Below are 14,786 nucleotides of genomic sequence, written 5' to 3' on the forward strand. Positions count from 1 at the left end.
AAAAAGGTTCAAGATCTCATAAAGCTTCGTTTTTTACTCTAAATTTTTAATAAATCTCCATTCTAGATGAATAACAGTACTAACATATTCCTAGTAGTCATGCCTAATTATTTGAGTGTGGTGAAAATCAAACTCAGATACATTACAGAAGTTTTCCCTAGGACAGCTTATGAAGGGAATCCTGAAGATTTCCTGATGGCGACTCCATAATCGATAGCATATATTAGTTTGTTAAATCTTTGTTTATAATTTTGACTGCAATTGGTGTTATGTTTTAGTGCCATACGCTAAATAAATAAATATGACACAACAATCTTAAGACATTGTTCATACATTTATTTCTTTCTTTTTCTTTTATCTAAAGTTTTGTTAGGAATCGAACGTGGGATTTTTTTAAAATAAACTAATTAAAACTTACTAAGTTTCACACAAATATTACAGAAATTATAAAAAATATAATCAATAATATACTTGAGATTAATTTATAATAATTAAGAAATTATTTTTAAAAACTGTACTATATTATAAAAGTTGCTGTAAGAATAAACTTAATGTAATAAAATATAACTATGATAATTATTAAATCATTATTTATTATGTCTGTTTAGTTCTGTATGATTTAAAGCGTTTCTTAAAAATCTGGCTACTAAAGGTTATATTCTGAAATTACGTAGTAATATATACAAGAAATTTAATTTTTTTTCTGAAAATCAGGTCAAATATATTAATATTGATTTTTTTTTTACTAAAAAACTTTATTTCAAAATAATTTTAAAATAGTAATAAAAAAATTTTAAATGTACCATATTAATGTCTGGATGAGTTTTTTCTCTTAAGTACACAATGAATGGGGGTTTTAAATGTTGATTCTGATAAAACACTGGAGAGAAAAATATATTCACGCGATTTGTAATTCTGCTGTAAAAGTATAATTGTAAGAAGCAGCAACAGTGAATGGATAAATAATGTGTTGATGTTGGTACAAACATCTTTTGATGAAAAAAAAACCCAGCCAAATGTAATAACAATCATACGGATATGAAAATTTATCGGGAAACTTCACGATGCACGTTATGATAAATCTGTTCGTATAAGGCATCAAAGATGCACTTACTGACCATCAGAATAGAAATAACCATTTTTTCTTAAGTTTTATAATTAGATTTGGCGGTTCTATAATCAATTAATTTGAAATGAAGCTAATTCCTCCTCCAATAAATCGTATACGTTGAAGTACGAGGTGGAAAAATTATTTGATCAATTGATGCATACGTAAATTGTACTAATTTAGAATGGAAGGGAGATTACTCTTAGCTTCATCCTCTTCTTCATTCTGACTCTAACCCTATTAAACGTCAATTATTATTATTATTAATAAAGTGCCAGAGGTCAAAATTGTAAATTATTTATTCTTGAAAATGCTATAATTAATTATCCAATTATAATAAGGAATTTAGTCATTTTTTTTAGATTAGAAGAATATAATAAATTTTCGTGATGCAACTATTCTTTTATAAATTTTATGACTTTTAAATAATGAGTCTGGTTATATAGTTCTATTCGAGAATTATTTCCTAAATAATACTGTGATAACAATTACTTACTAAGATTAATATTAAGGATTTGTATATTGAAAGTTGAGAACTTATAAAGGAACTGAAATAACGGACTTGATTTTGTGTGAATGTTAATTATTTGCTTTAATTTGTTTTAATGTTAAGTTGCAATTTTTTTTCGTTAATGCTTTGTCAATGACCTGCAGATTACTAGTTGGTGAGACCAAAATATTTGTTAGTTTTAGGCATAGGTACCTATTGCTGAAAGATAGATTTATGCAGATAATTAATTACTTGTTCTTAAGTCGTGCTATGGAAAATTTAAACTAATTTAATTATAATTAAAACTTAAATGAAAGCATTAGGTTAGAAATGGTACTGACTATTCTCAATCTAGGTTTAAGATTTCGAGTTGTCAATAACGTATGCGAGCTCTGAGGTTTACCGATTTCATTAAAGCAGTAGATTTCAGAATCTTTACCTCACCAGCTCTTTTTTAGCAATATAAATCATTCAGCTCCTTTAGATATTAAAATCTATCGAGTTTCTTTTATATAGAGTAGTAAAAAAAGTTAAATGTTTATGAGCAAACATTTCTTTCAATTATTTGTTAAGTATTTTTAATATTAGGATATTTGTAAGGTGAAAATATTAAATGTAATAGATTATTATAACGCTGTGGTTTAGTGCTATTAGAATAAGAATTTTATTTCTATGTCAAGTAAATTTAAAAAAAAAAATGGTAATAATTGTAAGTTCCTTTGATTAAATTACTTTAGAATATATCATTTTTTAAATTATTTCTTCAATTTCATAATTAGAATATTACGGTTATCGAAATATAATTTTATTATACAATATAATTTTTAAAAAAATCCCTTTCACACGCCGGAAAGCGGAAGTAGATTTATTTTATCGGTAGGGGATAAAAAATATTTCCACTTAAAATTAAGAAAAACTTATTCAAATATACTCAATATGCCAATGGTTGCATGAAAAAAATTTTACATGTTTAGCATACGACAAGCCAATCTTCTTACAATTCCACCAAACGTTTGGTCATCCTTTGCCATAAGGGTTGGTCACATCAAAAGTTGTTTCAAAAATATGTTTTAGGTAATGTTCAATACTGTACCTATTAAGGGAGGTATTTTTTTTTGTCTTCAAAACTCCGTTTTTTCCACCCTCTGGGCCAATGCTTAGTGATACCAAAAAACTTTACTCACACTTATGTAAGTTCTAGGCCCCTATCCAAAAAATAGTAGAATATTTAAACGAGTTCGATATTTAACTTAATAAGAAAGTTATAGCGATATTTTGGTTTTTCGAAAAAGCCATCCATTTCCAATCCCATGGTCCGATTTTGGCCGTTAAAGAACTCAACCAAGATTTTCTAATGAGTTATTTTTAAGGAACAATTTGAAAGTAATTGGCGAAAGATTACGGCAGTTATTGTGTCCACATATAAGTGAAATATATATATATAAATGTATATATAAACGTTTGACCTGACGGTAGTTTTGGGGCCTGGAGATGTGAAACGCGAAGATATGTCGAAATTTTCCGGAAGTCGAATTATGTTACCAATCATAATAGGTAGCTTTCTTATGAAATCTACCTAAAAGTAGACAAATACCCTCTTCTAAACGGAACAGAATTTTTCCTACAGAAAAGCAGTACAAACAATAACTTTATGTGTACTAAAAATGTTAAAATGATTAGAATTAATAAAAATTATTGGAAACCATTATTGTAGTTGCAAAAACAGTTGCAGAATCGCCAAATTATCAATCAAAAGGCCTGAATGAGGAATTATCCCCTCTTGGACGCAACTCAAGTTGTACCTTAACTAGCCCTACGTGTATACACAATAAGACAAATTGCGAAGCCATGTAAATTAGACCACTGTAACCAATTACACATCTGATATTTACTACCACGTGGTGGTAAGAAAAGGAACGGATCTGATAACGTAATCAACAAGACTCATCAGTACTTGCAAGAATAGAAACAAAACACCCGATCCTTACTTATTTCAAATCATATTACTCCATCACTGTTTTTTAGTCAGGTATTATACGTAATCAGAGTATTATACATAATTCTGAAGAATTCCGTAATCGAAAACAAATTCATCGTATAAATTATACATCCATAGTAGTCTTCCCCTCTAACATTTCACCTAAAAAGTAATTCAGAATTTTGAATTCTTCTCTATTATCAAATACTGTTCAATTAATATAAAAAAAATAGTTAATAGCAAACAGTTAATTTTTTAAGAGCATATGCGTTCTATGTATCGGTTCTTTCATAGGCATATTCAAACGCAATATTCTTTGCAAATCCTCCTTCCGCATACAAAAAACAGCCATCATTTTCATGATTCCCGCGTAATCTTTACAAAGTATATTAATTTTCATCTTCCTTAACTAATGATCGATTTCTTACTAGCTCGTGTCCTCTTTGAATAAAATAATAAAAAAGGAGCATTGTCGCACATTCCTGCCCTGCTTCCATGACTCCTAATCTATACCTCTCGAAACTATGAAGATGTATCTACCATCTGTTTCTTCATCTTAATTATGTCCAGTGATGCTTTCAAATTTATTGGGATACAACCGACAAAACATAAAGCGCACCTACATGCAATGAGTAGTAGGAGCTACAAACAGAAACAAAGGATTAACCTTTTCCACGCAAAGTAGAATCCTAATACAATCTGCAAAATTTAGTCTATTAAAATTCGATGCACCACTCAATAATAATTTAAGATAATGGACCAAGAGATAATCATCTAAATTACAATATTTGATTACAACAATTACAAATAAGGTAATTATTAAAAATTATTGGAAATCCTTGTTTCATATCGGCTTGTACTTTGCGAAATCAACTGCACCTATGCCATTTATTCTACTGCTAGAAACACATCCATAAATAATGGCAAAATAAAAAATAAAGCTAAAATTAAAAAACCTGATGTAGACACCATATAACTTACTTGTACACCTATTAAAATACAGATACACATTTTGAAATGAAAAGTTTATAAAATTTTATTTCATTAATAACTTCTGATATTTTTTCATCTTTATTATTTTTATTGTGATTGAATTATTATTCATGGTAATTTTTTTTTTGCAATCAGCGATTAATAATTATTAATAAATCAATATATTTAAATTTAAAAAAAGTTAGAATAAAAAGGAAATGAACTGATGTGTTTTCCACTTGTAAAATCCAAATATTTCATTAATTAAAATTTTATTTGCCTATAACTCTGGAACCAACGAAAATAATACGATATATTGCTGAAAAGCCCTCAATGAGGGCTTATTACAGCAGTTAAGAAAAAGTCCAAAATTCAATTTTTTTTTTGGATTTTGGGCTTGTTTGGACACTTTTAGTCCACTCGATTGCATTAAAAAAGGGAGATGCACAACTAGATGTTACAACAATCCTAAATCCAAAATTTCAACATCCTACGACTAAATCTTTTTTGAGTTATGCGAGATACATACGTACGTACAGACGTCACGCAGAAACTAGTCAAACTTGATTCAGTAATGGTGAAAACTGATATTTCCGTTGAAATCTGAAATCCGAAATTTTTCGCGATCACAATACTTCCTTGTAAGAAAGTAAAAATCAGCAAAACTGGTTTTGGTCAAGAAAAAGTAAACTTTTCTAGAAATAATTTATTTTAAATAAAAAATTTCAGTAGATTTTTTGAAAAATCTATATAAATGAAGTTCTAATACTAATTTTCTATGAAAAAGATTTTTTTTTAATCATTTATAAAAAGAGAAAGCAATAACTTTATTTCGTTTATTAGATTTCTAAGAAACGGAAATGTTATTTATATTACATGAGAGAAAATATAATCTACAGATTTTTAATCTAGGTCATGATAATCAAATTCAGTGAACATTATATACTATTGCTAGAATCTAAATACAAAATTACTGATGGTATAAAAGTTCATTTTATCAGATACATGCAAACATCTGTGGCAAAAAAATCATTTCTAAACATAAACTATGTAAAACAAAAAATAACATATTTTATCCCTTCCTCATAATTTATTTTATACTTCATTTATTTGTTCCGTTGTCACAATCTTTGTACCGTAATAATCGTGAAACTACAGATGTCGAACAGAAATATTATATATTTTATGATCAGAGATATTAATCTTTAGTCTGACAAATATTTAGTCAACAAAATTTTTGAAATTATATATCCTTTTTCAAAAATTATTGCCAAATCATTGCAGCGTATTGGTCTTGAGAACTTTGTTGTTATTAGAAATCTTTACAGTTAATATTACTAATGAAGAAAAAGTTTCACATTAGCTCCAAAAAGATCCTTGTGGTTTAATAAATAGTTACTTTCTAAAAATACACATATTATCTATATAATTTTACATACATAAGTCGTATCCTGACACAAATTCTAAATTTTTTGGGTATTATTAGAATTTCATTAAAGCAGCAAGAAATTTTTAAGAACATCAATTTTTTTTTTTTTTTAAAGAAACACTAATAGAAGTCGGATGAAATGTCTACGCTATAATTTAAATGATTTAGTGTCAATCAGAATTATTAATTGCCTTTTATCTTGGCGGGTACTATTTGACAACTGCTATTTTATAATTTGTTTTATTATTATTAACTTATTTATCTTTACATTAATGACAACTTATCTTTTGTTGTGTTTTTTTTAGCACAGTAGTTTCTTATTTAGTACCTTTTTTTCAAACCAGCTACTTTATTAGATTTATTTTTCTACTACTTCTCAGAAACATTGTTGGTATATTACAAAAGAGCAAATAAAACAGCCACAGCTGGTTAATATTAGAATTTTCTTTTTCAATTTATTCGCACCGTTCAACATACACATCCTGCTTCGCTGATTTTGCGATCGAACGTGTATAATCAGACACAGCTGAAGAGATTTCCTTTGTTTTAACAAAACGCATAAAAAAATTTAAATATATGTACAAGCTCATGTAGGTTTATATTTTCATGTTAAAAAATATGTAACAACTAATAATATATATGTATATAATTTTAATAGAAGATAAGACTTATCTTAAAAGAACTGAAGAGAAGATTAGGTTTTATCGAATAAACATAAATGATATTAATCCTTTTTACCTTTCTAGAGCTCATCAAAAAGAAACATATATATAAGCAGCGGTTTTATGTAAATATATATATATGTTAATTAATATACATACGAGGGTTATTTTTTTTTCAAGGTCCGATCGGTCACGAAATAAAAACCCGCGAAAAAATCGGATGAACCTTTGCACATATGTGTTGCGCAGCGTCACCGTTTAGTTTTGAACACGCAGCTAGCACGTAAACATGACTACAACAATAGCATCTCCCGCCAAGTGTGAAGTGCGTGCAGTAATTCGATTTCTTCAGGCTGAGGGGTGTAATGCAGCTGAAATTCATCAACGAATAAGTAATATGTACGGTGAAACTTCAATGAGTGACAGCAAAGTGCGACAATGGTGCAGGGACTTTAAAGCAGGATGTACAGATGTTCATGATGCAGGCGGTAAGGGAAGGAAGCGATTGTCAACTGATGATCTCGAACGAGTGGATGAGGCAATTCGAGAAATTCGTCGGTATTTCTGTATTGAGTGATTCGTTTCCTGAAATTCAAGGTCAGCTCTCTACACCATTGTGAGTGAGAGACTTCAATACCGCAAACTGTGTGCGAGATGGGTTCCCAAGATGCTGTCCGACCATCACAAAACAATGAGAATGGACGCATCCCTAACGTTTCTCCAGCGCTACCACAATGAAGGAGAAGATTTTTCGAACAAAATTGCCACAGGGAACGAGACATGAGTCTATTTCGAAACTGAAGAAGCAAAAGAACAATCCAAACAGTGGATGCATTCTCATTCTCCCAGTAGACCCAAGAAGTTCAAGCGAACCTACTCCAATAGAAAGTGTATGGCTACTGTGTTGTGGGACCGGAATGGAGTTCTCTTGGTGGAATTCATGATACGTGGCACGACCATCACTGCAGCCTCATACTGCGTGACTCTTCAACGTCTACGAAGGGCAATTCAGAATAAGCGGAGAGGACTGTTGTCATCAGGTATTGTCTTTCTCCATGACAATGCTCGGCCGCACACTGCAGCTGTAACAAAGAAGCTCCTGCAGCGTTTTCGTTGGGAAGTTTTTGATCACCCACCATACATCCCGGACTTGGCTCCATCCGATTTTCACCTCTTTGCTCACATGAAACGCTAGCTAGGAGGACAACATTTTGGCACAGACATCGAGCTGCAGACCAGCGTATAAACATGGCTGAAAACACAGGCGGCTCCGTTCTATAAAGAGGGTATTGGAAAAATGGTACCACGCTACGACAAATGTCTAAATTGGAGTGGCGACTATGTAGAGAAATAGCGTAACTATGTAAGTCCTTGTTACAAATAATTTTTTTATTTATTTTCACGGTGGTTTTAATTTTGTGACCGATCGGACCTTGAAAAAAAAACAACCCTCGTATATGTAGGTCTCCCATAATAATGGGACACACTTTAAACACAAATATGTAGAGTTGGAATGTAAACTATGTAAACATAAGTAAACGTGACGTGTATGAGTTTTGCACAGTTCATTAAGTTGAAAATCACATTCTTCAGTTAGCCACCATTACAACAAGAACATTCTTCTTGGGCTCTGTATTTAAGCTGCAGAATAGTGCGGTGGAGCGTGTCAACTGGAATGGCTGCAATTTCCCTTCTGATTTCTTCCTTTAGTCCATCAATTTTTCGTGGTTTTTTGGCGTACACTCTCTCCTTCAGGTAACCCCAAAGGAAGTAGTCTGCCGGTAGTAGATCTGGTGATCGAGCTGACCACTTGATGTCACCAAATCGTGAAATAAGGCACCCTGGGAAATATTGGTGGAGAGTTGCCGTAGTTGTCGTGCCGTGTGACAGGTATCGCCATCCTGTTGCATCCACATTTCTGACAGAGCGCGATGTTCCAACTCAGGAATGAAATACGTATTGAGTATGTGGTTATAGCGTTCACTTATTAACAGTAGCGGCAGAACCATGTGTTCTCGAAAAAGTACAGACCAATGACCTTTGTGCGCCTTTGTTCCTTTGGGCGATGATCGAGTTTTGAGAAGAAAGGAACGCCTCTAAAATGTACAAAATTTTCCATGGAGTCCAAGACATCATCAAGAACTTGACGGAGCAAATAATGACAAATAATCTTACATGCATTAGCTTTCAAGAACAGTAACATACAAGTATATATAATTACTTACGTCCCTCCAAATTATAAGTAAGATATGTCCCATTATTATGGGACACTGTATAATTAATATTAATCTTAATTTTATATTTATATGTAAATTGAGATATTCTTTTCAATATTTTTATAGCCCTCTTTTTGTTTAAAAAATTTAGGGTTGTTTTTCTTATATATTATGTAAAACACATGTGTAAGATTTCACACATTAAAAACAAAATTTTAAATTATTTAGCACGATAAAATTTAAAAAAATTACATTTGGCCCTTCCATTCCATATTCTTGAAATTAAGTTAGTTTAAATGATAAATTTACTTTATAATTGGCATCAAAGAAACAAACAATACAGAATATATATTTTGTTATGTAAAAAGTAACACAATAATTTCAACAACAAAATTTTAATTAAAGAAAAAAAAAAATTTTATTTTTCCTTTGTTTTTTATTTACGAAGTACGAGTATATCGTACTTCGCTCTTTTTATCTAATTTTCCTTTTTTGTTATTTAATATTTTGTCTTATTTACTTTCTTCCAGTTAAATTCAGAAAAAGCTTGCTCATCACAGATTTTTTTAATCAAAGGTGCAAAGACCTTCTCAGTCTTTTCAATACAACCAAGAGAAAGTTAATGTAAACTTTATATTATGATAAAGGTTTTTTTTTTACAAAAATGAGACTTCCAAAATATTTTCAATTTTGCATATAAAACAATATTTTTATTGAAAAAAGAAATAATAATGCTTATTATAAATTTAATGCAAATTTTAACTTCGTGAGGCCGACTGGTTTTTCTTGAAATTGATTTTCAATGGTATTCAGTTTAAATTATTAAAAGGAAAGTAATAATAAAAATTTTACCAAAAGTCGGAAAAGATTCTGAATTGACAGCTAAACTTGACCAATCGTACAACCCACTCATAAAAGTCATGAATAGGTTGAAGTTGTTTCCAAAGAGAAAATATTGAAATAAGCTTTCATTAAGATACAAGTAGATTGAGCAACAATCTAAATGTAAGGATTTATTACCTGAAATAAATATACAAGGAATTTAAATGAAATAGCTAAAATATAGCGAAATTAATACTTACTGAATTCAATTGGCCGAAAAATTCACGGCTGCAACTTAAAAACATATAAAGATATAAAACACGTTTAAAAATGTTCATCTTTTTTCTTTTGTCAAAACGTTTGTTAGGAATTGAACGTGAGATTTTTTTAAAATAAACTAATTAAAACTTATTAGTTTTACTCAAGTATTGCAGTAATTATAAAAAATGTAATCGATAAAATAGCTGAGGAAGTCGATAAAAGTCATAAAAGGGGTTAACGTACTTAAATAATTTTTAATTAATGGAATAAATAATCATTTATTAAATACGTGTAAATTGAGTAAAATCTAAATGTATAGATAGATTTATCATTTGAAACAAATTAACAAAGCATTTAATTAAATAGCTAAAATATAGCCAAATTAATACTTACTGAACTCAATTGGCCGAAAGATTCACAGCTACACACCGCTGAAACAATTACAAAGAAAATACTTTAATCGAAAAAAATAATTAATTATAAGGTCGCTTAAATATAAGTGGCAAAGTAATTACAATTTATCTTAGATCAAACTGTAGCTTGTTTAAAAAAATATAAAAAATAACTTACGAGCTAAACCTATAAAAAATAACTTACGAGCTAAAAATAAGACAATTAATTAAACAACGTTAAAAATATTCTAAATTTGAAATACCATTTGTAATGAGCAGTAAAATATTTTTATTAATATTTCATCAAGAATCAAGACAAAATTATCTATTTTGAGATTGGAATGGTTTTAATTGATAAAGTGTTTAATTGATCATTTTAATAAAGTCATCCTTTATATTTCATATATATTTACATTTCATATATTCTTTTACATTTCATTTGTTTATGTAAGATTAGATTCCCATATATATTGTCTTTAATGGTTAATAAAGAATGGAATCTTACCAAAAAACGGATCAAATACATAAAATTACGAGCTGAAATTAAGAGATGAAGGCCAAGAAGATCGTGGAGGGAAAATCATGGGAGAGATGGAAAGCGTACCGTGTAGGCTAAAAGGTAATAGACTGGATTGACGCCAAAAACCGATACGCTGACTATGGTATGGGTTATATACCTAGCCACCCATTCAATCTATACAACACAACAACCCTATTCCGATGCTCTAAAACTAACCCCGTAAAACCGCAACCGACTGAATGAATGATAACGAAATCTTTGACCCTACTCGGTTTTGGTAGATCTGGATCAAACGTCGAAATATTAAAATTGTTAAGAGGAATCTGGAAAATTTCCAGATAATATTGATGAAATTCTTTTATTCCAAATATATTAATTTAAAAAGATTTTAAAAAAGAAAACTTTTATAAATATTATAAAACTGTACACTGGAAAATTCACTAACTTTAAAACGTATTATTATCGTATTAACGTATTATTTAATAGAGAAATTAATTGTGTTGCAGATACCTATTTTCACTCCGAGAAAATGTTGTCACATGATACGGTTGTCTTTAAAGCAGAAATTAAAAGATGTGAACAAAAAAAAGTAAAAAATTGTCCTATTTAGTTTTATTTTATTTATGTAAACTAAAACACATAAATATACATAATTGTACAAGATATATATACTTAAAAGAGCAAAAGAAATTGACATATATTTAAAAACTGTAGTGATAAACTTCTTGTCTACAAACAGATCTAGTTGAAAATAACTAGAAAATCTGAATAAAAAACATTGAAATTATAATTGGTAATACAATAATAAAGCATTAAGATGCGTTGTTTTGAAAAATAAAAGACAAAGAGTACGATTACAACACAATAATATAAAAGCATAAATTTTAAATGAGGTACCCAACAAGTCTCCTTTTCAAGTCTTTAATATTATGACAGAATCTTTAAATTGGTAAGACCTATTAAAATGAGTTATAGCAACATATTTACTACATTTATAAAAAAAAAATAGATTTACTGACTTCAAGAAGAACGGAATCAGTATTTCTGTTACTAGTTTCTACAAATAAATTTACTTTCATTAATAACATAGTAGAATTTATTACAAAAATATCATTAACTTTTAAAGGACGTGGCAAACAATCTCCCTTACAAATAACATTAAACGATCTATTTTATATTGCTACTAGCCGGTCGGGCTCGCTTCGTACGCTGTTCCCGTCTGGCCAAAGGGCTCCCTCCCCTGGTCCCCCGCAGTGTTCTTTACCTTCATGGTTGTGAGAATAACACTGATAAATAACAATTAAAGTATTCAGGCTTTATAGAAACCTGAAAAAGAAATTAAATTAAAATAGACAGAATATTAGTAACTATGGTAAATAAAGTACACACACTTGACGAAAAATGTATAACTTATATACGTTGTCATGGTGACAGAAATATAATAATAAACTAAAAGGATTAATCTTTTATTTTATTTAATGATCATGTTTAATTCACAACTTCACCACCGAGGTAGCTAGGACTTGTTCTATGGCTTAAAACCTTCCCTGGGATAGCACAAATGTATGCTGAAAATTTGAAAACAATCGATCGATTGGTTCTCGCGTGATACCGGAACAAACAAATAAACTTTCAGGCTTTATATATAAGAAGAAAGTTAGAGGCTTAAGCTATTATTTTTAAATAATGTTAAATCTAGGAAAACTACGACAATTTAACTAAAAAGAATAAGCCATCTTGCTGTGAAACTGCCGGATATTAGTGAAGATGTTAGACGCTTGAAATATCTCAACGTCTTGTATCTAGGGGATAATGTGTAATTCTTTTTGTAATAATTTCCATAAGAATATCTATTCTTTCATCATTATAATTTAAAATTTATTAATTTACGTGTTTAACTGTGTCCTTTTCATAGACCAGTGTTTTTAATTTTTTTCTCACTATAAGACAGAATTTTTATGCATGTGACATATATCTCCATATAGACAGACTTATTTTTAAGAAGTTTCACTGGAAACAATCTCAATCAAACCATTTTGCATTCATCTTATTTAATTATAATTTTTCTTTTCGTCCAATAAATTTATTGTAAATAAAACTGCACAAAAGAAAAATTGATACGAACGCGCTAATGAGACTATCAAGAGAACGGAAACAACTGGCCTTCGAATAGAATTAACACTTGAGAGCGACATCACGAAGACACATCGTGTCAAACTACGTACGAATAAGTTGTGGCTGTTATGTTCCCTTCCTACGGCCTTACATGGCATACAGGAGAACGTTTTCGAGAAAACTTAACCAAGTTATTCTAACTCGGCTGAGGATTGGGCGCACAAAACTAATCCACGTCCATCTATTTGGCTCTACTTAACAGAACTGTGAAACGTGCGATGTAAAATGAACCATAAACCATTTACTACTCATAGATTGCCAATGTTTTGATCCATTCGTCGACAATTAAATCTGTAAATGATATACTCAACCGGAAGAAATACATCAAAAAAGTGTTGCAGTTTCGCTGTGATAGTAGGATGAAGAACTTAATTTTGCTTACGTGAGATCCCTTACGGAATACTGTGTTCACAGTGAAAATAGTCTAGTGTTGATGTTACAACATTTTTTACCTATTAGTTATTTACTTTCCAGTTTGTTGTGCAACGCTTAGTGTTTACTTTCTAATTATTTATGATCACTTATTTTTATTTAAGTCGCTAATAACTGTTGTCGTTAATGCGACTACAAAAAAACGATGCAAAAAGAAAACTAAAATGAATGATTAGTATAATCTTGTCGCATTTTTTACTAGATTTAGAATAAATGACATTCACAAGTTTTAATAAAATTTAAAGACGTATCAAAATTATAAAATATTATGACTGTTTTGAATAATTTTCAAGCAGAAACTTTTATTTTACAAAAATATAAATTTAGTAAGTTTATTTTTAACTATCACTATCATTTTAAATTTTGTATTGTTTGCATAACATTAAAATTTTCACCAGAACTTAATACTAATTTTTGTTTTTAATTAGTATAAAAACGATTATTTCAATTATTATGATACATAAATATATAATATGTATGCAGATACAATAAAATTGAAAATTCTTGATTTCTTTTGAAATATTAAATATTTACAACCTATCTTGTTGAAAAATAAAGGATGAAAGTACACGAAAAATGTATAGAATTAGAGAAAAAGTAATTGAGGATAAATTTCTTTCACTAGAACTAAAAAGATTGTTTTTGACTTCTTTTGTTCATAAGTCATTAATTACTAAAATCCCTCGACTCAATTTTTGTTAAATATACTGTCATTTTTTAAGTAAAAGAACAGAAGTCATCTTAAGAAAAACCTTCATGTAGCAGACAGATTTAAATTTAATTAATTGTTTTTCTTTGTTAATAGCGATTTTTTCTTTAAAAAAAATTTTAGAAAATATCTGTATTTTTTCTTGCTAATGTAATAGTACATATTAACAACAAATATTTCCCTCATAAATTTACTAATATTTATTTACAAAATTATACATATATATATTTATATTTATTTACAAAATTATATATATTAAGTTATAAATTATTAATCGTTATTAAGAAAAATTATTTTCTGCAAAAAAATTTTAATTCATTTTTTCATTTAAAATCATTATCTAATATACGAGTATGTTATAAATATTTATCTATTATATATTATAAATATATTAATAAATATTTTATATTATAAATTAATACATTATAAATATATTAACTCTAATTTTAAAAATATTGATTTAATAAAGTTAATTAGTTCAATATTTATAGATTTATTAACGAATTTATCGAATATACGTGGTAAAAAATACATGTAACAGAAGAATAATGTTCACAGTTCCTTTTATCTCATCTCCTTTCATCTTTACAGTTCCTTCTAATTTTGAGTTAAATTTATTA

Source organism: Lycorma delicatula, chromosome 2, assembly GCF_047948215.1.
Source record: "Lycorma delicatula isolate Av1 chromosome 2, ASM4794821v1, whole genome shotgun sequence".
Taxonomy (NCBI): domain Eukaryota; kingdom Metazoa; phylum Arthropoda; class Insecta; order Hemiptera; family Fulgoridae; genus Lycorma; species Lycorma delicatula.